The sequence below is a fragment of the Marmota marmota genome, unplaced genomic scaffold (assembly GCF_001458135.2).
Source record: "Marmota marmota marmota unplaced genomic scaffold, marMar, whole genome shotgun sequence".
NCBI lineage: Eukaryota > Metazoa > Chordata > Mammalia > Rodentia > Sciuridae > Marmota > Marmota marmota.
Window position 1 is genome coordinate 17,050,289 of NW_025999982.1, and position 23,968 is coordinate 17,074,256.

The following is a 23,968-nucleotide window of genomic DNA, read 5'->3' on the forward strand; positions in this document are numbered from 1 at the left end:
ATGATATCAATTATCTAAAAACCTTGGCTGATAATTTATTAGGCTTCATTTGTGAGCTCATGAACTCAGTCCTTCCTTTCTTTTTTGCAAACCTTTCATTACACAATTACATTCACCATTACTTTTAATTATAAAATTATAGACTGCAAAATATTTTTCAATGTCTATTACTAAAGCATAAAATATAAATCCCATTTGCCTTCTTCAGATTCTTTAAATATAATATTGTGTTTTGTTGTGTGTTCTTTTTGGCTTCTCAGAGGAACTAGATTTATTTCTTGCTCTTTGTTTTCCACTAATACATGATTACCTTATAAATTTACAGGCTTTTGTATAAGATTTGGGAGAAGTTTACTTGGCATGGCATCTTTCTGACATCATTTCTACTGTTTCTCCTAGAGTTTATATTTGTCTATACAAAGCAATATTCTGTATTTATAAAACATTTTTCTTTTAGAGGAAGTTGTCAAAAGATATCAGGACTGGACATGCAGTTCAGTGGTAAACTGCTTGCTTAGTGTGCATGAAGCCCTGGGGTTGATTCCCAACACCACACACACACACACACACACACACACACACACACAAATACACAAAAGTCCTTAACTCTTCCCCTTAACCTCCTGTAATTTTATTGCTCAAAGAGATATATGTTGAAACTCATTATTTGATTTGTATGTTTGAATATCGGCATTTTTTCAGTGTATTGTACAGTAACTGAAAGGTAAAGATAAAATGCATTAACCAAAGAATATGTGAATATTATAGTTATTTTTCTATTTCTCCAGATTGCTGGTAGAAAAAAAATCTCATTGATTTACTTAGAATAAAAACCTTCCTAACCTATGCAAAGTGGGCCTTTTGGGATTCCCGACATTTGTAGTCTCTGCAAAGAGTGAATGTTTTCCTGTATGCCTGGTTAATGACCACTGATTTTCAGGTCATGTGTCCACCTATACAGTGCTGTATACCCCAACCCTTCCTACCTGTCCTGATTTCAGCTATTCAGCAAAATTATGTACATCACAGTTTCATTCATACTTTACAAACATACACTCTTACCTTGAGCTTAGAAAATAATGAATTCATACTGTTCATGAACTCAATCTTTGAGAGTTAAGGTTTCTAGGGCAAAAAAAATCCCATACCTTGCTATCTTGGAAAAATATGACAAAGTTAAAAAATCATCATTTCCAGTTTTCATTTTGGCTGCTATATTTTGGGGATACTAATAGTCATACTATGTAGGAAGCTGGGATTCTGTTCAACACCCACAGCAGCTTTGGATGTTGACTTGGGTTTTATCAAGACAATAAAATATATGGGGAACATATTTGGAACTTTTATGCCATATAGTTTATATGTTGGCAATATCATCCAGTGTAGTTGACAGGGTGGGCCTGATTGGGAGGACTTTTCATTCTGCAGTTGAAAAAATAAACATTATGAGAAGATATGTTGGGAGTTGGGATTTTAATACAGATTTATGTGGCTCTAAAAAGTATTTCCCATAATTTATTGCCTTCTTTATTAGCTTCCTAGGGTTGCTATAACAAAGTACCGCAGATTGAATATCTTAAACAAAAAAAAAAAATATTATATCAGTGTTCTGGAAACTAGAAGTCTGAAACCAAGTTGGTGGCAAGGTCATAATTTCTCTATAGAGATGATTTTTTTTTCTCCTTTCATAGTTTCTGGCCTTTGCCAGCAATCCTTAAACATTTTTGACTTGTAGATGCACCTTTTCAATCTCAGTGATCAAATTATATGTTTATTTGAATCTTTGATGCCAATGAACCTACAACAAAAGAGATGTTCCAAGCATAATTTTGGATTTGAATTTAACTGAATTATATTGAATTTTCACCAAAGACAAGGTACAACCTAAGATCATTATCTAGGGATGGTACACTCACTTCTCAGATGACTGCAGGTTCTAGTGGAAATACTGCTTACTAAGTCTGGCTGAAACTGTGATAAACAGGCAGTGATGTTTTACCTTCCCCGCTAAAGCCAAAGAGGATTCTGGGAGTAGATTTCCATGAGAATAGACAAACCATCATTCTTGGAAAAAGCTTAAATCAAGATTTACTTATAAATGAAATAAATATGTTGAATTAGTTTCAGTTTTTTGAAAAACAGAATATGTGTGGATGTGTGTGTGTGTGAGTGTGCGTGTGTGTGTGTGTGTATATATATATATATATATATATATATATATATAGAGAGAGAGAGAGAGAGAGAGAGAGNTGTGTGTGTGTGTGTGTGTGTGTGTGTGTGTGTGTGTATATATATATATATATATATATATAGAGAGAGAGAGAGAGAGAGAGAGAGAGAGGAATTTTGCATGCAATTATGAAACCTGAGAATTTTTAGCACATGCTTCTGCAAGTTAAAGAATCAGGAAAGCTACTGGTAGAGCTTCAGACTGAGTACAAAGGCCTAAGAACCAGTAAATACTATGATACACGTTCCAATCTAAATAACAGAAGAAGACCTGTATTTCAGCTCAAAAATAGTCATGCAGAGAAAGAATGAATTCTCGCTTTTGCTTTTTCATCTTTTTTTCTTGTTGTTCAGGCCCTCAAGGGATTGGATGAGGCTGACCCACAGGAGGGTAGGCAATCTGCTTTAGGAAGTCTACCAATTCGAATGTTAATCTCACCCTGAAATACTTTCAGACATACTGGAAATTGATGTTGAACTAAATCTCTGGACATTCTGTGGTACAGTCCAGTTGAATATAACACTAACCACTACAAATTCTACTCTTAAATTTTTGAGAGAACGAGTCTTATGTATTTATAAGCCCCTTATGAGGCACTTTCCCCCATTTCATTTTTGCACTCAGTCTTCAAATTCTCAGACCACTTATAGAAGATGATCAGAGTTAGCGAAAGTGCAGCCTTATGCTGTCAAATGGGAGGCATTTCTGATGGTGAAGGAGCACAGTTTTTTGTAGATCATCTATATTGGTCACTGTCCCTTCCGTATACATTTTCTTTCTCCCTTTCATTGAGTCAACAACAGCCTAGAACTTTATTTCAAACATAAAACACATGAGAAATATAGGCAGCACATCAAAACTAAAATAGCAGAAAGTTTTGAATTGAAACAGACCATACAAGAATCCCAGATTTGTTTCTCCTAAGCCAGGACCTCTGGGGGCATAGTCTGACCATAGTGAGCCATAAACTCTCCCTTGTAATATTTGGAGATTAACAGGTTCCTCGTGGATTATTTTGAGCAATTATCAAGATAATAAAATGCTATGCCAGAAGTATGCTTAGCATCATTTGGCTAATATGCAGTAGAGATGAAATTTGAAATGAGAGATCATTTAATTACTTAGACCATGGTCTACAACAGCAAACTCCAGCTTGCAAGTCAGACCCATCCTATACCCTGCATCTATAATTGTAGTATCGTTAGAACACAGACATGTCCATTTAAAAAGTGGTATGGGGGCTGGGGTTGTAGCTCAGTGGTAGAGTGCCTAGCACATGTAAGGCACTAAGTTTGATCCTCAGCACCACATAAAAAAATAAATAAATAAATAAATAAATAAAGGTACTATGTTCATCTACAACTAAATATATTTTTAAAAAGTAAAAAAATGCTCTGCTTCACAGACAAAAATTTTAAAACCTTATTATTTGATTTAGGGCATAAGAAATTTGCTGACCCCTTATTTAAAACATCACAATCTACTGTTGAAGTTATTTATGATAATGTTTGAATTAGAATATAAAAGAAAATATAAAATACATATGAAAAATAAAAATGAAACTAAAAGTTAGTATGTATTTTTTGGTATGATATTTCTAGAAATAAATTTTTCAAAAAGTTATGTAACATTTACATTAAAATCTATTAACTATTAACATTAAAGAAGATATCAGTAAGTGAAAAGTTATATCAATAAATTAGAGTACTCACGTAAAGTCTACTTATTTCAGTAAATTAGACAGCACCTTGTATAGTCACACCTATAGAATAACTGGAAATCATACTTGGCAGCAATTTGGATACACTACTAGACACATTCTATTTTTTCTAGGAGATTTCTATTTTAATAATAAATTATTGTAAAATGTCCCTACTAATATAGGTGTATACCATATTTGTGTTTTGTGACACACCAGCTAATAATAATGCAACTAATAATAGTTATATCATTATTAACAAGTTGTCATTTTAAGTTTGACAAGGATTATTCTGTCAGGGACAGATGGACACTATAATTCAACTAACTGATTGCTCTTTTTATACCATGTCTAAGAAACAGAGCATCCTTTAGATGACTGGATATTTCTAGTTCTGCCATAAATTATTTCAAAACCTTCTAGTAATTTAAGCATTGTATCTTACCAAAAATATTTTTTAAAATGTGCCACCTGTGGATTTTTAAAAAAGATGTTCCCTTTCCTAAAACTAATATGTTTTAGACTATTCACATAAATACTTCCCAACAGATTTATCAGAATTAGGCAATTAAGATTGTTGTTATAATAGTCCAGTACTTACAAAGTCACATGTAAAAAAGGAAAAAAGGAAAAAAAAAAAAAACATGTTGAGTTGTTGCAAAAGGTACTACTAAGCCTGTAAGATTAATTTTTTAAATCAAAGTTTAAAATAACATAATAGAATTTTAAAAATTTAAATTTAATAAATTTGTTAATGCATATCTCCAAATTTACAACTGATTTTTCATGTAAGTAAAAAATTGGCAAGATTTAATTGATTTTTCATATTGTATCCTGAGTAATAAATAGCGTTTTTTTACCTCTTGAATAATTCACAAGTTTGAATCCTAAGGCACACATATATTATAGATGTGGGTATATGTTAAATATACGTATAGATATCTAATTATTATGGTAGTGAAGGTCAAAAGGACAAGGTGGCCATAAGTTACAATGGATCGGAATATTTGGATGGAATGTGGACCTGGATTACCGTGTTACATTACCTTGTTGAAATCACATTGCTAAATTTTTGCACTGCTAGGCAGTAAACTAGAAAAAGAGAAATTGAGAAAGTGTTAATTTTTAAGCAAGTTTGACAAAGATTGAGTTTCATATGACAAATATTGTCAGCAAGACAGGATTCTGTCAGTGGAAGAAGTTTAAACATTAACAATTTCTGTCAGGCTGTTGACACAATCATGGCAGACATTTCCCAAGATGCCGAGATGACTGCTGGCATTTGTCAACAATCCTGTCATAGTGACAGCAATAAGACCATGTCTGGAAATGTGACAGTTTTGGCTTTGTGCTCCCCTGAGCAATAGCCCAGGTGTTCAGAGAAAGTGTGGGAAAACCCATATTTCTGCATTGTCATTCGAACACAGAAAACACAGGAGGAAAATGAGCTGTCACTCCAATTCCCATGATGCCTTGCTGCTTAGCATAACTCTACACTGCGGCCCTGGGTCCACTGGTCCATACTCTGACAGATAATTAAGAAAGCAGCAGCTTTTTCTAGACGGCTCTTCCTCATGATTTGCATTTTAGCCAGAGGCGACCAGTTATAAAAAAAACATGATGGAAAGATGGTAAGAAGCCAATTAGATGGATGGATGGCTGACTGACAGCTCTCTGGTATTATGACTCCAGATTTCAGACTACATAGCCTGGCAGTTTTCTACAAGAACCAACTTTTTTGCAGGTTGGTAAAGCTGTTAAATGTGGAACTATATATAGTGCTATATAATTTTTGCAAAGTTGTACATTTTCCTTAAATAAGTATGTATTCTTTTCAATCAGGGTTTGCATTAAACAAGCTTTCACAATTTAATCACAACTTGCATCACTAAATTTAGCAATATTAAAATTCTAGACAACTTGTGGGCACATTAGCTGTGCCAGTAGAGAAGTGATTAAAAAGCTGAGAATCACATTGAGCCAGCAGAGATAAAGTGAACTAATAATTAGAATGTCTGTGCAAATATGCCTTTGGAACTTTGAGATGTACATTGTTTGGTTTTAAGCAACTGAAAACATAAGCCCTATACTTCCTCTCCATCTCTAGATCTTACACACCTATATTTGCTTATTATCCTTGTTCAAGTTTTAATATATGCTTGTGTGTCTGTTACTTGAGCTAATTTTGAAATTAAAATAAATAAATAAACAGTTAGGCAGCTTCCAGTTTGGCTGTGATATTCTATAGCTTCTAGCCAATAGGAGTCAACTCTTCATAATATTGTCCAATTTGGAAACCTAACCAGTGTTTCTTGTGTGCTGCATGTTGTGTGTGTACATATATACAAGACACACAAACACACATGTTTTTGTCAAGCAGATCATTTGACATTAGAGTGACACATTTCTGTCATTTGAAATGAGAGATTTTTCTTTCAAATTGCAGTGATACCTCGGATTGGTTTTGGATCTTGAAATACTAAATGTAGGTAATTATTTCACTGTAAATTGGGGTTTCAGCAAGGAACATTATCCAAATCAGAACTGCAAGCGTATTTTTTTTTTCCACTATGAGTAATGGATATTCTACAAACTCTGGATATGCATTAAACCAATGGTGGGTCTGACTGCTTTTATTTGCTTAAAACTATACAATGTACATTCTGAAGCTCCATGTACATCATTTAATCCACACTGATGTTGAAATCCACAACACATTTAAAGCAATACTGAGAGTGTTTTGTTATGTTAGTAACTCTGTATTTTTTCACCTGTGCTGTTCTTTGTCTTTTTGCTTTTGCTTTTTCCATTATGTAGGAATAAGATAGGCTTAGTATACTTAAAAAATCATAAAAAATATTCTACCTATTGATACTTAGAAAATTTCAACAGATGTTTAAGAAAGTAGTTACAGTTTCGTAAACTACATTTAAAATTGGAGTAAATATATTGGTTTTCATTAGAAAAATTAACATGTTTCTTATAGAAATGATGATACCAGTAGAAGCAAAATGTTTTTGAGGAATTTTTATATATTTTTTTAAAAACTTTTCTTTTTAATAATTGAAGTCCTTATATAACCAAAATGCACTTTCACAATTCAACATTTTTGTTCCATTCTCCATTTCAAAGGGAGACCTACTGAATATAAAGTGCCCAATAAAATATTTTTTTTTAAATAAGGAAAGGGAAGAACTGAAAAATTTGCTAATTTGTTTGGATATACATGCTCAGTGTCTGCCTGGGTCTTTTTTATTTCCATGTCCTCAACTTTCCCTGGCCACTCATGGCTTTTATTGACAGCTATCTCATTTTTGTAATCTCTTTCTTTCTTATGGCACAGTGTTAATGCACTATATATTTTTTAGAAGCTCTATGGAAAGTTAATGTCCTTTAAAAATAATTAGAATTGATTATAAGGAAGAATGTATTTTAGACAAATTTTAGAATAATGACTTCTCTTATTTAACACAACTTACTTTACTAAAATATGCATTACACAATTTTTATTTAAGAGAAAATGTGAATAGAGAAATTGAAATAAGTTCTGAAAATACTACATTGGAAAGCAGACCAATTTTACCACTGTTCTCTAAAGAAATATTTTTCTAAATAAAAATAACATGTTTTATGATCAAAACAAAAAGATTCCTCATCACAAAACTTGTAGGGTTGTATCTTGAAAATTGTAGTAAAAATGTAGTAAAAGTCATTGGCTCTAATCACAGCCATCACATTCATATAAACTAATTTGAGTGGCTGAAATTTGAACATGAACAAAGAATGAGAATAAAGAAAGACATGTTTTAAAAATTGTTTTTCTGCTGTGTATCTATATTTCTAAATAAGTATTTGGTTATAGGTTTGCTTTGCAAGATTTAAATTAGAAGTTTTGTTAGCATGTAACTATTAGAGGTCTGCCTTTCAGGTAGACATCTGCAAACAATGATTAATAATACATTTTAGAATTAACCAATTTTCTCAACGCAATTTACACTTACTGAAAAGTGGAAGAAAGGAAATATAGGTAAAAATCACTTACAATGTTAATGCTAAAGTTATTTTCCTGTTTTTTTTTGTTCCACAACCTCATTGATAAATTTAGAATAGATCTTTATAGCCCTACACAGAGCAGACATCTTTGTTCAATACATACATAAGCATTTTCTATAAATAAAATAAATATCTTTTGATATATTTTAAACCATGTCAAAGAATAATTTTTAAGTAGAAACATTATAAACCATGTTATTAAGGAATGATGTTGTTTGTATACAATTGCACTTTAGCACTTTACAGGATTTTCTAACCTCTTAGCCACCAGAAAGACCCTACAAACCACAAGTAGACACACATTGAGGAAGTATTTTCCTCCTTTATTAACTTTTTTTTCCAGAAGCCCAAATATTACATAAAATCTGCTCACCCTTTCTGATATGTAATGGAGTCTTGCAGGGATTTTTTGACTAAAGAGAGAGAAAGAGAGGAGCAGGGAGATGAGTGCTTAAGGGGCAGAGGTACTGAAAGAAAAGGAAATCAGCAACAACTATTTATTTTTTGTGTGTATTGGGGATTAAGCCCATGGGTGCATAATCACTGAGCCACATCCCAGCCCTTTTTAATATTTTATTTAGAGACAAGGTCTTGCTAAGTTGCTGAGACTGGCTTTGAATTTGTGATCCTCCTGCTTCAGCCTCCCAAGCCTCTGGAATTAACAGGTGTGAGCCACCACCTGGCAGCAACAATTTCTTACACAACTTAGTTATACTATGTTCAAAAATTTCAGAATTGCATTAAAATAAATGGTTTGAAATACATTTTAAAAGTCCACTAAAAACTACACTTCCTAAAAACTATAGAGGTATATATATATATATATCCACACAGTAGAAAGAATCTTTCTCCCTCTCCCTTCTTACATTCAGATAGTCAGTCTATCATACATCCTGTCAAATGTATCACTGCCTGTCTTGTGTAACAGCTAACTTTAAGCTTTTCAAAGACATGGGCTTTATCTCACTTGTCTTTTTATTCCTGCACCAACAATACTGACTCATAGTAAAGGCTCAAAATATTGTAATTGATTGGAATGCAGATTTTCATCTGGCTGCTCAGCTAGGAGTTTGCATATCTACACCAGGTAAACCACCCGATTGATTGATTAGTTCCTGGGGCTCAAGTTGTTAAATGGTCTGCAGCTTTTGCTATAATTCTTAAGCACCACATAAACAAAGCTGAAGTCTGTATCCTGGTTGCAAGTTGGAATGAGCAGTGTGGTAGGTAGAGAACTGCCTATCCCATTCCCTGTCATCACAATACACTATCATCCCCTTCAGTCATCTGCTGGAAACTGATCATTGATAAAAATCTACTGATAAGCATTTATTCTATCAATGGTTGAGTTCCAAAATAATATGCCCTTCCCAAAGGAAGATTTCCTGTGTCCATAGATAAATATGACAGAACATTGACAATTTCTTATCATTTAATCCCATTTTATTGACTCAAACAAAATATCTTTAAAAGGTAAAATATTAAATCTTTATTTTGAATCTGTGACACCATAGAAGTTAAATAACTTTCTCTAACTATAGTGTCTAGAATGTGGCAAGTAAAATTTTAACTAAGACCTTTCTGATTCCAAATTTCTACCCTTTCCACTATGCCCAACTTTCTAAATAATAACTACCACAAATATTAATGTAACAATAGGTTCCAATTTTAATGCAAGCAGTTTTATAGAAAAAAACCCTTTTGTATAAGGAATTACTAGTATTGTGTACCTTTTACATAATACCAACTTTATTTATTTTAATTATGTTAACAGTCATGGATAAACAACAGGAGTTGTCTTATCTACTGAGATTCCATCTACTAGAAAGAGGGGGAAAATGGACACTAACATATTCATAACCAAACTGAGGGAGGTAGGAGGGGAAACATAGAGAATAAGATAAAGCCCTTACTTTTTGGATCTCAAATTCTGTTTGAAAAAGACACAGAAATACCTTCATACAAAAAGTGATACACACACTATAATGTTCTGTGGGAATGGAGTTCAGTGACTCCTGGGAGGCTTCCTTTGTGTTCAGTCTTGTTAAGTGATTACATTTACACTGACTGATTTTAGGAAAGAGGAAACCTAAGCCTGGATACATAAAGATGATTGCCATCACATGCACCTAAAGCACGGGTGAATGCTAGGGGAAGGATATGGAGGGATGAGTTCTTTGGAAAATAGTCTTGGAAAATCAGGCCAAGACAATGTAAAGGAGATGTTGTCCTACTAGGCTGAGAAGCTTCTCCCTCCTCCTATTGCTAACAGGTAGTCATGTCTGAGACATACAAGGATGTGCCTGGTTTTGTGAATGAGAATGATAACTCAATCACAGCAAAACAGATCAGGCTTAGAAAGTCAACTTTTGGTGACAGAGAGGCCAATGTGGGACTCCTTCAGTGACAGGGATGATACAAACTGAGCTAACACCATGACAATGAAGTACAGAGATAAAGGGTTTATTGGGGTAGTCCTAGTGGTCGAATATCAAAAATACATCACTTCTTTGCAATTTCTTCTAGTTTTTTTTTTTTTTTAAAACAATGGTAACAGTTTCACTTTTATTAAATTCAGGGCCCAAATTTGCTGGAAATTGCCCAACTTGATTGTTACTCATAGTACTCTGTCACCAGGGAAGAGTTGGAGCAAAGGAGAAAAATGTTTAATTATTTTCTTCTCCTTGGGGGAAAATAATTATATTAATATTTATTTTTCTATATTTAGTTTTTCAACAGAAGGTCATACATATGGTGTTTCATAGTTCACGGCTAGACCCTCACTATTCCAATGGTGGGTGTCATTGCCAGGCTGTGGAATGGCAAGAGAACTGACTTGAGAAGCAAGACAATTATTCATGCTCCCCCACACACTGTTATCTCTGGGAACTCTTAATCAATGCAGGGTGAGAGCCAGTTAGCACGACGGAGGTTAGGGCATCCTAGCTGTTCAGTAAGAGATGAGAAATTAAAATGTGATTGCTATTCAAATTAGAATATAAAGTAAAGAGCACAATCATGTGGAGGACTATAAACAAATACTTACCTACAGTATCACTTGCTGGGTTGCATCTAGTCCTTGAAATGCCAGGGAAATTATAACCTGCTTTGACTAGAGGGAATGGCTTGGGAGATGTATACTTTGTCTCTATTTTGCTCCTGCAGATATGCTGAAGTACAAATTCTCAAATGCTGACAATGTATCCTAAAAAAACCTGCATCTAAAAGTTAAATCCTCTTATAGAAAATTACACTAAAAATAAAAACCTATGTAAACCAAAAAAATAAATTCTCAATAATTTTTAATTGTCTAGTGGTTATGAAGAAAATAAGTGATGAATCAAAATTTATTTTAGTATGACAGTAAAATTCATATTTAAAGTTTGGAATTCTCATTTGGGCCCTAATCATGAAGCTTGTAAAAAACAACAACAACAACAACAAAAAAAAAAAAAAAAAAAAACATTTAAATGCCTCCTTAATATTTAAAAGCATAGGTTTTCATTAAATAATAATTTATTCTATGGATAATTTAAGATAATTTTAGTCATAAATGCGTTTTATTTGACTACCCCTGAAGGATGTTGCTGCTAATATAAAAGACCACTGATTTGAATTTATAAACATTCTAGTTATCTGAGGCATTCTGCTTTATCTTAATACATGCCTATCAGTTCATATTTTTTGAATTGTCTTTTTCATAAAAAGTTACCTACAATGTTAAAATATTCTATTCCTTATTTTCATCATGTAGTTTGACTTATTTCCTTACAATCTAGTTTCTAAATAATGTAGTTATTTTCACTACTGAGATTTCTACTGTAACTAGCCCATGACCTCAGTGTTCATAGTATACTACAGTATCAATAATTACGGAACAGTAACATATCTTGGAAATTCAAATAAATCTTGGAGCGTTCTTTTCATAGTGCCTCAATATCCCTCCCTGGATACAGGCATTATCACATATTGCTTTAGCTCCTTTTCACTTCTAGATTTCTTTGACAGAGCTGATAAAATTCACATGCCACCATGAACATGCTGTGCTCCACAGTGCTTCAGAGGAGACCTTCTAAGCCACTGCCATTCAAATGGTGTGAGAAGTATTGTTTGGGCTCAGCACCATTGGCTGTCTTTCTGTTCTTCTCAAAAGAGATTAAAGACAGAGCAGGGAAGCCAGGCCACCACCAACTTCAGGAAAACTGCACTGAGAAGCGTGTTAGTGAGCACCACAGGTGCATCTCTTCTTTTCTGTTCTATGCCCCTCCTCTTTTTTCTCTCCCTCTTTATCATATGCTTTCAAATTTGTATCTTCAAGAAAGAAAAATAAAGAAATATGTACATATGTGAGGAATTTGTAAAAATGTTTTTATCTTACATTTTTACTATTAAGAGGAATAACTCAATTTCCTACCTTTAAATCAATATAAAACAGCTAACTATGCTTAATTTTACAAAGTGAATAAACCACACATTAAAAGTTTGAACTGTTAAAGGAGCATGAAACATTTTGTTTGTTTGCTGCATTGTTTTACTTTGAAAATAGGAGCATTTCCAAAAAATGTGTGATGTGTTGAAGTGATTAATTCACTGGACATTGTTGGTGTTGTTTCAAATTGCTTTTAAGTGACTCTACAATGTCAATTGTCATTTTTTTTTTTTTTGGCATATGACACAAGAAACCTTGCACTTCTTTTTTTATACTCATTTATTTATTTGTACTTGTTTTCAATATACCTGCACAAAACTATTTTTGTTCAGTATGCCAAAAAATATCCTTTTTCCCAAAAGCTTTCATTTTCAATATTATGAGTATATTAAAAGATTGCAGTATTTGTCAAACTGGAGAAAAATCTCTACTCATTTTCTTTCTTTTTTTTTTAACTGAGTTCTTACAAAAGTCCAATCTTAACAAAAAAAATTTTTTTTTCTTAAGTATGTACAAACACAAAATGATATGAATTCTTTCTGTTCAAGGCTATTATACACTTTAAAGAAATGTTACATGCAACTGAATCTGCAAATGAAAAAGTAAAAATCAGATAATATATTCCACATGATTGAAGAAGTCATTTCCCTATAAATAAATCGCTACCAGCAATATGACTATAACAGGACTTTCACACAAGATTATGTACTGAAGCCCATGTGAGGATGCAATTCTCACATCATTTTCTTTTTTTTTTTCTCATTACTTAAACTCAATGGAAAAATCTTGGTTATTTTGGGACCTGACAACATTCTGTTTCATTATTGTAAACATATCGTATGTGTATTAAGCACCTTCTATCCTGTTTTTTTGTCATTAGCACAAAGTTTTTGAAAATGTACTCTTTTGCTCTCTGTGACCATAAATAAAAATGCAAATATAGACACTGAAATTGAATGGAAGTAGCAAATTACGAAGAGGCCATGAAAATGATCAAAAATACCAAAAGTTTTATACATTATCATTTAAAACCCCCACAAAATATGAAAATTTATATAGATAGCTTATACTTCCTAAAACACATTCTTTGAACCTCATAGGTATGTTTACTCTTGTTTGAGAAATCCTAAAGAGGATTGATTGACTGGCAGCTGGACAATTGTTAAAAAATGTGTCTTTTTTCACATCTTTTTTCTTTCAAAATATTTAGAAGGTAAGGCAATCATTTTATAAATAGTTAAATCTCAAAATATAAACATAATTTGCATTTTAATTTGGGAGTAAAAACTTTGAAAGATAAATCTGACATTCCTGGTTTTTCATAATTCTGTTTCATAATTCACATGATTATCTGTTGTAGACACAATGGATTATCTACTTTCATTTTGTTTTATTTTGGTACCAGAAATTGAACGTAAAGATGCTTAACCAGTGATGCCACATCCCCAGCCCTTTCTATTTTTATTTTGAGACAGGGTCTCACTAAATTGCTTAAGGCCTTGCTAAATTGCTGAGGCTCACTTTGAACTTGTGATCCTCCTGCTTCAGCCTCTAGAGCTGCTGGGATTACAAGTGTCCATCACTGCACCCAGCAGATTATCTACTTTTAAGTCATCTTTAATGAAACAATGAGGATGTCTAAATTTACATTATTTTATGCACTCATTTATTTTACTCAAAACAAAAAAAAATATGCTCAATAACAAAAGGTCATTTATTGATAATCACAGCCTCTTAAAATGCTCAGAAGAAACATGACTTATGTTGGATTTCCCAATTTTATCCTACCAGTGTCTCGGGACAGGACAATAAGAATTCATCACTTAAATGAGCACTGGAGCCCATGCACCTCCAGTAATGTGAGCTTTATTTGAATTAATGTGATGGAACTGGTAAAAAGGTCAATATGAGCTCATAATACTTTGCTAGACACAGCACACTTCATTGTGATCATATAGGCCCCCTTGCTATTTCTGCTTCAAGATCTTTTCACTGGATCTTCTTTTTATCTAGAATGTTCTTTCCTCTTATAGTGTTGCTCCTCAGTTATCAGCTCCTCAGAGGTGTCTTTCCTGAATTCCTATGTAAAACAGCACTGCCTCTATCAGTTCTTCTCTTCTTTTACTCTTGAGAATTTGAAGATTAAAAAAAATAATAATAAAAATAACACTGTTTCTAGCAATCATAAAGTGCCTGAGGAATACATTTATACTACAGCCCAAGAAAAACATATAAAGTAGCAGAGAACAAAACTGTAAGAGAAAGTTTATGAAATGACACAGAAAGATTTACAAAAATGTAGATACATCTCTCTGTGTAGCAATTATCCAAATCTATAGCACTTAAAAAGGAGTGTTCATTAGGAAGCATTTGTGGTGGTGTTTTGTTTGCTTGTTTCTGAGATGGGGGTCTTCCTAAATTTTGCAGCCTGGCATTGAATACACAATCCTCCTGCCTCAGCCTGCTGCGTTACTGCCATTTCAGGCTTGTGCCACTGTGTTCAGCTAGGACCATCTTTTAATCACCATAGATCCTCCTAGAGTTGGCTAGAAACATCTGACTGAATTGGAACTACAGATATCAGTCATTCCACTGGAGAATCATTGACCAATCAGATTCTTATTCTTAATAATTCAAACTGTAAGACCTACAGAAAGATGACAACTTATTCAGTGCTAGAGTTCAAGTAGAGATTATGTTAAGTCAAAACCATAGATGGGCAGGAATCATGGGGGGGACAGAAATTATGAGTTAAAAATTAGAATGTCAGGCCGTCATATGAAGACAAGGGAAAAAACAAAGCAGACACTACAGAAAGAGATAAAAAGATGAGACAAAAATACACCATTTGTCAATTTCCAATTTCTCACATTCAGTGTAAGAAACATTAGTTCTTGCTAATGTTTTCTTCTCAACAATGGATGTTAGACTCTAAATTATCTTAAAAAGGAAATTCAATCTTTATTGGTCCTAAAGATAATAGATGCCAACCAGCTCCACAATCCCAAGCTAGGGGAAAGAGACTGTACTTTAAAAGAGGGATTCAAAAACTGGTTTTTACAGTGAGGCACAGTGGCTTACACCTGTAATCCCAGTGGCTCAGGAGGCTGAAGCAGGAAGAACATGAGTTCAAAAGCCAGCCTCAGCAAAAGCGAGGTGCTTAGCAACTTAGTGAGACCCTGTCTCTAAATAAAATACAAAATAGGGTTGGGGATGTGGCTCAGTGGTTGAGTGCCCCTGAATTCAATCCCTGGTACCAAAAACAAAAACAAAAACAAAAAAACAACACCTGGTTTTACAGTTGTTAACACCTTATAGATACCTTGAATGTGTTAAAGTTGAAGAGGGCAGCTTCTATGTTTTATTTGTATTCTTCTTTTCTTTTCTTTCTTTGTGTCTTTTTTTTTTCTTTGGAGGGCCAATTTCCAATGTACTGACAGATCTCCCTGACCATGGAGTAAGGACAGGACGTGCCTTCACCTTACCTCAAAACTAGTGAAAAGAGCTTTGAGTTCTTATGAGCAGAGCTTGATCTGTGACTACCTGAAGTCAAATATACAGCAAACTGCTATCAAGAGTTATATCTGAAAATCTACATTTTGAAAGGAATCAGGACAGTGGCCTTGCCTATGTACATGGAGAGAGTTCAAATGGTAAGTAGCTGTTTTCCCACTCAAAGTTGGCCCAGAATACAAAGCTTCCTGAGTCCATCGTGGAAACTTGACTAAGGCATAGGTTTCAGGAGTTGACATAAGGTCATTTAAAAAGAGATCTTTGCTCAAGAGGGGCTGCCTGAGATAGAGATGGGGCCTTAATAGAAAGAGGCTGAGTCCAGTGAATGTCCAGGGCCTAAAAGAGGAATGATAAGCAGGTAGCTAAAAGAATTCTTATCAGTTCTCAAGACATTCATACAGATGAATTTCATGGCCTTGATAAAAAGCACCCAAGGAATAAGCGATCAATAATAAACAGCTGCAATAGTCAAAGATAAGCTGTGAGAAATGACATCTGGGTCAGGCAAGTAAGATTTTTTCCCATCCATATCTCTTCCTGGCTACAACTCTGGAGGAATCAGAGAATTGACCAACAACCACCAGGAAGGGACCAAGAATCCTAGGAAAACTGAGTAAAGAGGATGGCAGTCACCTCATCTACCTCCAAGGGATCTCTAGGCCCAAGTGACAGGAAAGGAGTTCCAGGTATTAGTTTTACTTAGGATTAGACTTTTCAGTTACAGATGAAACTGGTCTGGGGACTGCAACATAACAGAGAACTTTTTCCTACACATGAGCAAAGCAGGTAATCATTCTTCCAGAAACTTTATATAGTCTGTCTTTGGTCAGATTCCTTGGAAGCAGAGCTAAAGTCAAAATTCATGGTGCAGTGATATTTGAAGGATATGCTGTCGGGAAAACATCTGTGGTCTCAGGACAGGGAAGGTGAAATAATTAACAAGAGTGTGATCTCAGCTGGGACCACCATCAGTCTTCAGTGGGACTTCACAGGGAGGCTCTGCAGCACTAGGGAAACAGGGTTAGTCCCATGTCCACTCACTGGCTGAATTCTGTGGGAAGGTGAGTAGCCAGCAGGATGAAGGGGGAGCTTGCCCCATGTACCCTGCCGTGGCAAAGTGAGCAGGCGAGAGATCTGGGTGGCACTGATAGAACTCATTATTCATAAGAGAGGTGAGGGAGAATTTGGCCCACAGAACAAATTTGAATAGGGGGAAAAGTAAAGTTGTTTCCTGGTTGTGTCCATCTAGTCCCATTCATGCAGTAAGCATTTCAGTTACAGTAACTCATTCTTCTTCCTTGATGATTTAATGCACGTTTCTATTTTTTTAAAAAAATTAAAAACAATGCCTGGAACAAAATGGAAATGTTACATAGAGATTTTGTATTCCCAGCAAGTAGGAATGGAGAAGGACATAGAATATATCCTAGCATATTGGTGCTGTAAAGATGAATGCAGTATTTCATTGATTGAAGCTGTTTGCTATTTCTAAGTTTTATGTTTCTGCAGTCATGATAATGAACTTCACATCTCTTCAGTCAGGGATGACTCAGAAATCATTATCTGCATGGAAATAGAATGAAAATAGAGAAAAGTAAACAACAGAAAGGAAGGAGGAGGAAAGGACTTAGGGAAGTAGTGGAGAATGAAATCTACCAAGTATGCTATGCCCATGTTCATATACCACAATGAATATAGCTTTTGTGTATATTTATAATGAACCAATTAAACTAATAATACAAATAGGAGGACAATTAATAGAGTAGAGCAAGCAGATCAGGAAGAGGGGAAAAGAGATAGATCAAATCATGTGATTTGCATGTACAAACATGGCATAATGATTCCTACTATTATGTATAATTATAGTACACCAATAATAAAAGCAAAACAGTATCTGTAGGCAGGTAGGGGAGCAAGTACATGGTAGGCTTATGTAAAATATGAAAAATTGTTTTAATTCAGGCAATAGTTCATCTATCATACATTTGTCTTTCCAGATTTCACAGCATAATAAGGAATTTGTGAACAACGAAAGGAACACAATATTTCAGAATATATGACGTCCTAGCCTTTTATGCCAAGTTCAAACTCCACCAATTTCAAGTTGCTATGAACCTTGAATTGTGACATTTGAGCAAGCAACTCTTTTGGGTAAGACTTCCATCTTCTATTCAGTCAGAAGGCCACACCCTGGCTTAAAAGCCAAAGGAAGTGTCTTTTGTTATTTTATTCTTGTATTAAATGTTGCCTGGTCTGTGCCTTAAATCAGGTGTTGGGCTCTCCTGATGGAGGCTGTCATGGTATCTAGTGCCCTGATGGGAGCCTCTTTTTGTTGTTGGTCTTTTCACCATGAGAAACCAGGCTATTCACAATTTCTGAAACACAATTGTGTATTAAGAGAAGCAAACTGAGAGACACCAGAGGCTCTGTATTCCTTCCTGGTAGCCAACGCTCTTGGGTGCTTTACAGAAACAAAGTTCCAAAGACAGAGCCATGCCACCCTTAGGAAGCAGAAAAACACAGATGGCTGGAGTGGTCTGCCTGAGGAAGGGCAGAGAGTGATACTCACATGCAGGAGGTCTCTCACTGCAATGTCTTTTCATACCTTTAGACAAATGTTCTGGTGGTACCAGAGCTTAGACAGTCAGTTTGGTTTGGAGATAAAAGTCATCCTGTTAAGAATATCTGGACTCCAGCCTGGATCACAGAGAGTCCTCTGAGTGGCAAAAGAGGATCACACACAAATCCTAATTGGATGACCTGAACGAAAAAGGAGAGAGCCAGAGTTCTAAGAGCTCAGAGAAATAAGAAGGGAAAAGACCAAGGAGGCATTGAAATATGAAGATAAAATCGATACAGAATTGCTCAGGAAATCAATAAGAGGGATAAAGGACGTGCAGGGGATGTGAAATGTGTGTTCTGTCTCCTGTACGAGTGAGAAATCTGGCAGCACGTTTTGAACATGCTGCAATCCTGTAATTAAAGCTCGAGGGAGAACAGTAAGAGGGAGTCTCGATAATCAAGTGAAAAGATGGCATGGCAATAAGTGACTCCTTGTCAGAAAAACAGTTTCATAGGCAAATCTTAAGTTAAACATGAACTCATGTACTCAGTCAAAAGACAGACTGGTAACTGTGCCTGTGTGTTTGTGGAAGAAATCAGGGCTTGATTCTAGAACCATAACCCAGCAGCAGCATCTGTCTTTCAATAGGCCAGAGTAACCTGTTAGGACAATTGCCACAAGCCTGACAGTCACAGCCTTGTCACAGGGTGAACTTTGAAGGAAGACAAGGGCTTTCCAATGCCCAGTGTATCTGCCAAGGGACGGAGTAGCCAAGAGTCAATCTCTCATGGTTGAATGCATTATAGAAAGCATAGTATTTATACTTGTCCTCTTACACGCAAGATAGGAATAAAGCAATTAGAGATGTCTAGAAAAGTCAACAACAACAAAAAAAAACAATAACAACAACAATCACAACAACAACAAAGTACTAAGAAGTCTCTTGGTGATCAGTAGAAAAAATATATGATAAACTCAATGATACTAAGAATTATGCTTGATCATGGGAGCAGAATATGAGACACTGATTATTTAAAAAATGTTTTTAGTTGTTCTAAACTCACCTAAACAGAGGCCGATATTCTGCAAGTCCAGGGAAATCAGACATATTATCTTTGTAATTATCTCACTTCTCCAATTGTCTCCAGAGGTTTTATTCTCAAAGACCACCATTTAAGTACATGGTTCCTTTCCAGCATTTGTTCAACATATGTTACTAATTATAATTATGTTGATTTGTTATGGTTTGGATGTGAGGTGTTCCCCCAAAACTCCACATGTGCAACAATGCAAAAAGGCTCAAAGGATAAATGATCAGGTTGTGAGAGTCTTAACCCAATCAGTGAATTGATTCCTTGATAGTGGTCACTGAAGTGGTAGGATGTGGCTAGAGGAGGTGGGAATTAGGACATTGGAATATATAAAATATATCAAGTGGTTTGTGCAAGTAGTCACAGCTACTCAGTTGGCTGATGAGGAGTAGTTCAGGGGCCCAGGAATGTGAGAGATGAGCTGGGGCAACATAGTGAGATTTCAACCAGGAAAATGAATGAATGAACTAAGTAATTAATTAACTAATAAAAATAAATCTCTCAGAAGCCATAGATTGAAATTATGTTTCTCTTCTTCAAAGTGTTTCAAAGGCAATTTATAAAAACACTACTGCTAGACTATTTATTTTTGCCTATTTTCAAATTACCACTATTTTTCCAAAAGCGTATATTTAGAATTGATAATGAGCAAAAGTTATTTAAAGCAAAATTTCAATGGTTGAAGATTTGAGAAAATGACAACAGAGGTATAATTTTTTTTTTATTTCAATAGGTTTTCACATCAAAACAGAAAAACTAGTTAGCAAAGCCTAAAATATGCAACCATATTTACAACAAAACAATGATACTGAGATATCATTAGAAACTCTGAAACAGTATGCATCAATACCTGTACTGGAAAAAGAGGAAGCAACAGGCATCTGAAATTGCTAACCAAAGAGAATCTCAAATGGACTGTGGGATTTGCTGGATAGTATGGTAAGCCACTATGAAACTGGAAAGTTGTTTCCCTTCTCCTGAAATGGCTGAATGCAGGGAACCGATCCTAGGAAGGTTTGAAAGTGGATGGAACAGCATGGCTCCTCTGAGCTTTAGAAATGAAGCAGTCACATAGCATCCTGGGTGGGAGAGGGACATTGACTTGATCAATAAAAATAAAGGCAAGTGAACATTGTTACAAATAAATGTGGAGAGGAGAAAGAAAGGCAGAATATCTCAAAGAGCATCAGTCCATATATTTAAACACTACATTAAAACAACAGAGGAGAGAGCTCTTTGAGGGTAGAAAAGCTTTCCTGACTTACTTCCTCCAGTCATCTGAACTCATAGTAAGAATAATAATAAATGAAAGTTAACAACAAAACAGTATGGAGTCAAATATCTTGCTTAGCTGTTGTAAGATATAAAAGACAATAAAGAGCAGGACAGCATTCCTATAAACAATAAGAGCATGACATAAACACATGACCCTAAATACACGAAAAATATTCAATGACGTGGTGACCAAATTTGGGAAACATTAGGAATAAGGAAAAAAATTCAGAAACAATTGCTAAATTAAAAGCCTGAAGAGAATAACTAAACACAACAGATAGTGCCTGAAGGACATATAAGATAAAAAGGAGGAATAACAAAAAAATGAAATCAAAAGAAAAAATGTGGGGGAAAAGGTGTCAGTTATTGAACACAGGCAAATACTGTCCATCATATGAGTAAAGAATGTCCAAAGAAAAATTTAAGCATGAAACAGAACCAATACTAGAACATGCAATATAAAAATAGCTATTGAAAAAAAGGAAGAACAGTATTTTGAAAATTCATACTTCAGAAATTTCATGCCAGAATGACCAACAGTAAGGCAGACCCATGAGGATAAAATTACTTGGTTTTAATGGGGGGGATGTCTGCCTTGATATAAAAAAGAGAAATACTAATAAAAGAATAAAAATTTGATGATTATCAGATTTTTTTAGACTACAATGCTCTGTCCTAGAAGAAAATGGAGTAATATATTTATGTTAATAAGGGAAAAAACTGCATAAAAATTTTAATCTACAAATCTGACTTTGAAGCATAAAGAGCACAAAGTTTTTTCAACATGCAAAATATATCCCTGTTCCTGAGGCTATTCGGTATAACAATTATTAGACAACCAGTATAACTAGAAACAGGTTGATGTAAGTACTGACGGCTGGCATTTAATGCATAGCTACTTACAAAACTAAGACCAAATGGAAATTTTTAAATGAGAGTGAGTAGTATGTTAGGACCAGATGCTCATGACAAAGAAATGGTACAGATGTAAACATGGTAGAGAAACACATTAGCCAGGGAAAGCACGTGACCATCTTCAGCAATTGCATTGAGATGACAGTGTTATAATAGTGTTTAAGTTTTTTCACATGTAATGTGAAATAAAGAAAATAAATAATTATGGGACATTCTGTTATCCTCTGAGTCCTTAAAAACTAGGATTCCTCATATGAAGTAGAAGAAACATAGATTTTGATTTTTAAATGAAAGTATTATTTGAAAGTATGACAAAGTACCATTATGAATGAATGACATTTTATCTTAAACATGTCACTATTCTTTCCATTGAAAAGTTCTTAAATAATGGCCCACTCAATTATGCATTTAGTTTGAGCATTACCAACATTGATATGGTGGTCTCAAAATATCTGATAAACCACAACTGCAGAGATAAAGGACTGATTCTAGATTCAACACGTACAACATGTTCCATAACAGATAGCAAGGAATCTCTCCAAGACTTGTTAGAGGGACTCAAGAGACAACTTGAAGAAGCTTCCAAGATGGAGCAATTTGGACTTCAATGAGAATAATCATTGAAATGAATTGTAATCTAGAAGATACATTTAAGTCCAGGAATTTATAATGATATTATTTTTAAAATGGTCACCTTCAGTAGTTGATAGAAGAAGTCATTTTATTGAGAACTTATATATCTGGTTAAAGAATGAAGCATTTATCCAATCTTTCCAATAGAAATAACACTCAGTAACCAAACAATAAATTAGGGGAAGTTTTTATTTATTAAAACTTTAAACAAATAAGTGGAAAATGAAGAAGAAATGGTAGAATCAAATATCACCATTTTGATCTGAATAGACATTTCTGAAAAGAGAAAATATAAATAACCATCAATTATAATTTAAAATGTTCAATAGCATTAATTATTAGAAAAAGTACAAACCAAAATACAATGAGAGGGCTGGGGATGTGGCTCTAGCGGAAGCGCGCTCGCCTGGCATGCATGCGGCCTGGGGTTTGATCCTCAGCACCACATACAAACAAAGATGTTGTGTCCGCCAAAAACTAAAAAAAATAAAATAAATATTAAAATTCTCTCTCTCTAAAAAAAAAAACACAATGAGATATCATCTCATTTCAGTACAAATGGTTATTACTTTTTAAAAAAAGCTAGCAAAGATATAGAGGAAAAAGAAATCTTATGCATTGTTGTTGGAATGTAATTTAGAGCACCAAATCCCATTAAAATGTACAGTTAATATATGTTAATCAAAATTTTAAAAACTAAAATGAAATAAAAAGTTTTAAATGTCACTATTTTGTAGCTCTCAGTGAGTAATAAATGTAGGCAAAGAACTCCTGAATAGATACAAACATCACAAAAATAGAGAAAGCCAGACAATATATGATTCCTGGTAAAAATAAATAAATAAAATAAAAAACACCACATGCATGTTTTCCCCTAGATATTAAATCTGAATCTAATTGAACTGCTGGATTCCAATCTACACAAATTGCAAAGACAAAGAGATAATCCAATTTTCATCATAAGAACTGACAATTAACAAAATGCAGATTATGAGAAACAACAAATCAAATGGTCCGGGTGTTAGATAAATTGTAAGCAAATTAAAGGATTAGAAGGAGAAACTGTAAATCTCAAAAGGACTAATAATATATCAAATTTTAAAGTGGACATGAATAAACTATAGTATCTGGGTAGTATTAAATTGTATTCCTTTGCATGATAAACATACAAAGAGACACAGGAAGTGAAACCATAGAAATTAGGAGAGTAGTTGGATTTAGGGGAAAGGAGTAAGTTGTAATTATCATGGGGGCATAGAGGAGCTTGTGGGAAGAGTGAGAAAGTTGTCATTTCTTGATCAAGAGTTGGTTGTTAGAGTAAGAGTTTTAAAATAGATTATATATGCAATTTAATAATGTAATACATATATTTATAATATATGATATTTACTAAATTTAGATTTGTTTGAAATGATACTTGCCTTACAATAAAATATTAATAAAATGTGTTTATGTGTTAAAGAGAGTTTAAATAAATCTCTGTTAAATATTTTGAGGCTAAAAAGCAAGATGTAGTACACTGGTAACCCTGATTTTTTTTTTTTTTTTTTTTTTTTTTTTTTTGTTT

General features: G+C 34.2%; 1 long non-coding RNA gene across 2 annotated transcripts in view; it reads left to right on the plus strand.

Annotated features, from left to right (window-relative positions):
* Positions 1 to 5,469: 5,469 nt before the first annotated feature.
* Positions 5,470 to 23,968, plus strand: part of LOC125617526 — a 22,205-nt gene continuing 3,706 nt past the window's right edge. For both annotated transcript variants that reach the window (XR_007348568.1, XR_007348569.1), the window contains exons 1-4: positions 5,470 to 5,673; positions 15,828 to 16,064; positions 17,922 to 18,075; positions 20,312 to 20,517. This is a non-coding gene — a long non-coding RNA (uncharacterized LOC125617526). The remainder of the gene's footprint in view (positions 5,674 to 15,827; positions 16,065 to 17,921; positions 18,076 to 20,311; positions 20,518 to 23,968) is intronic.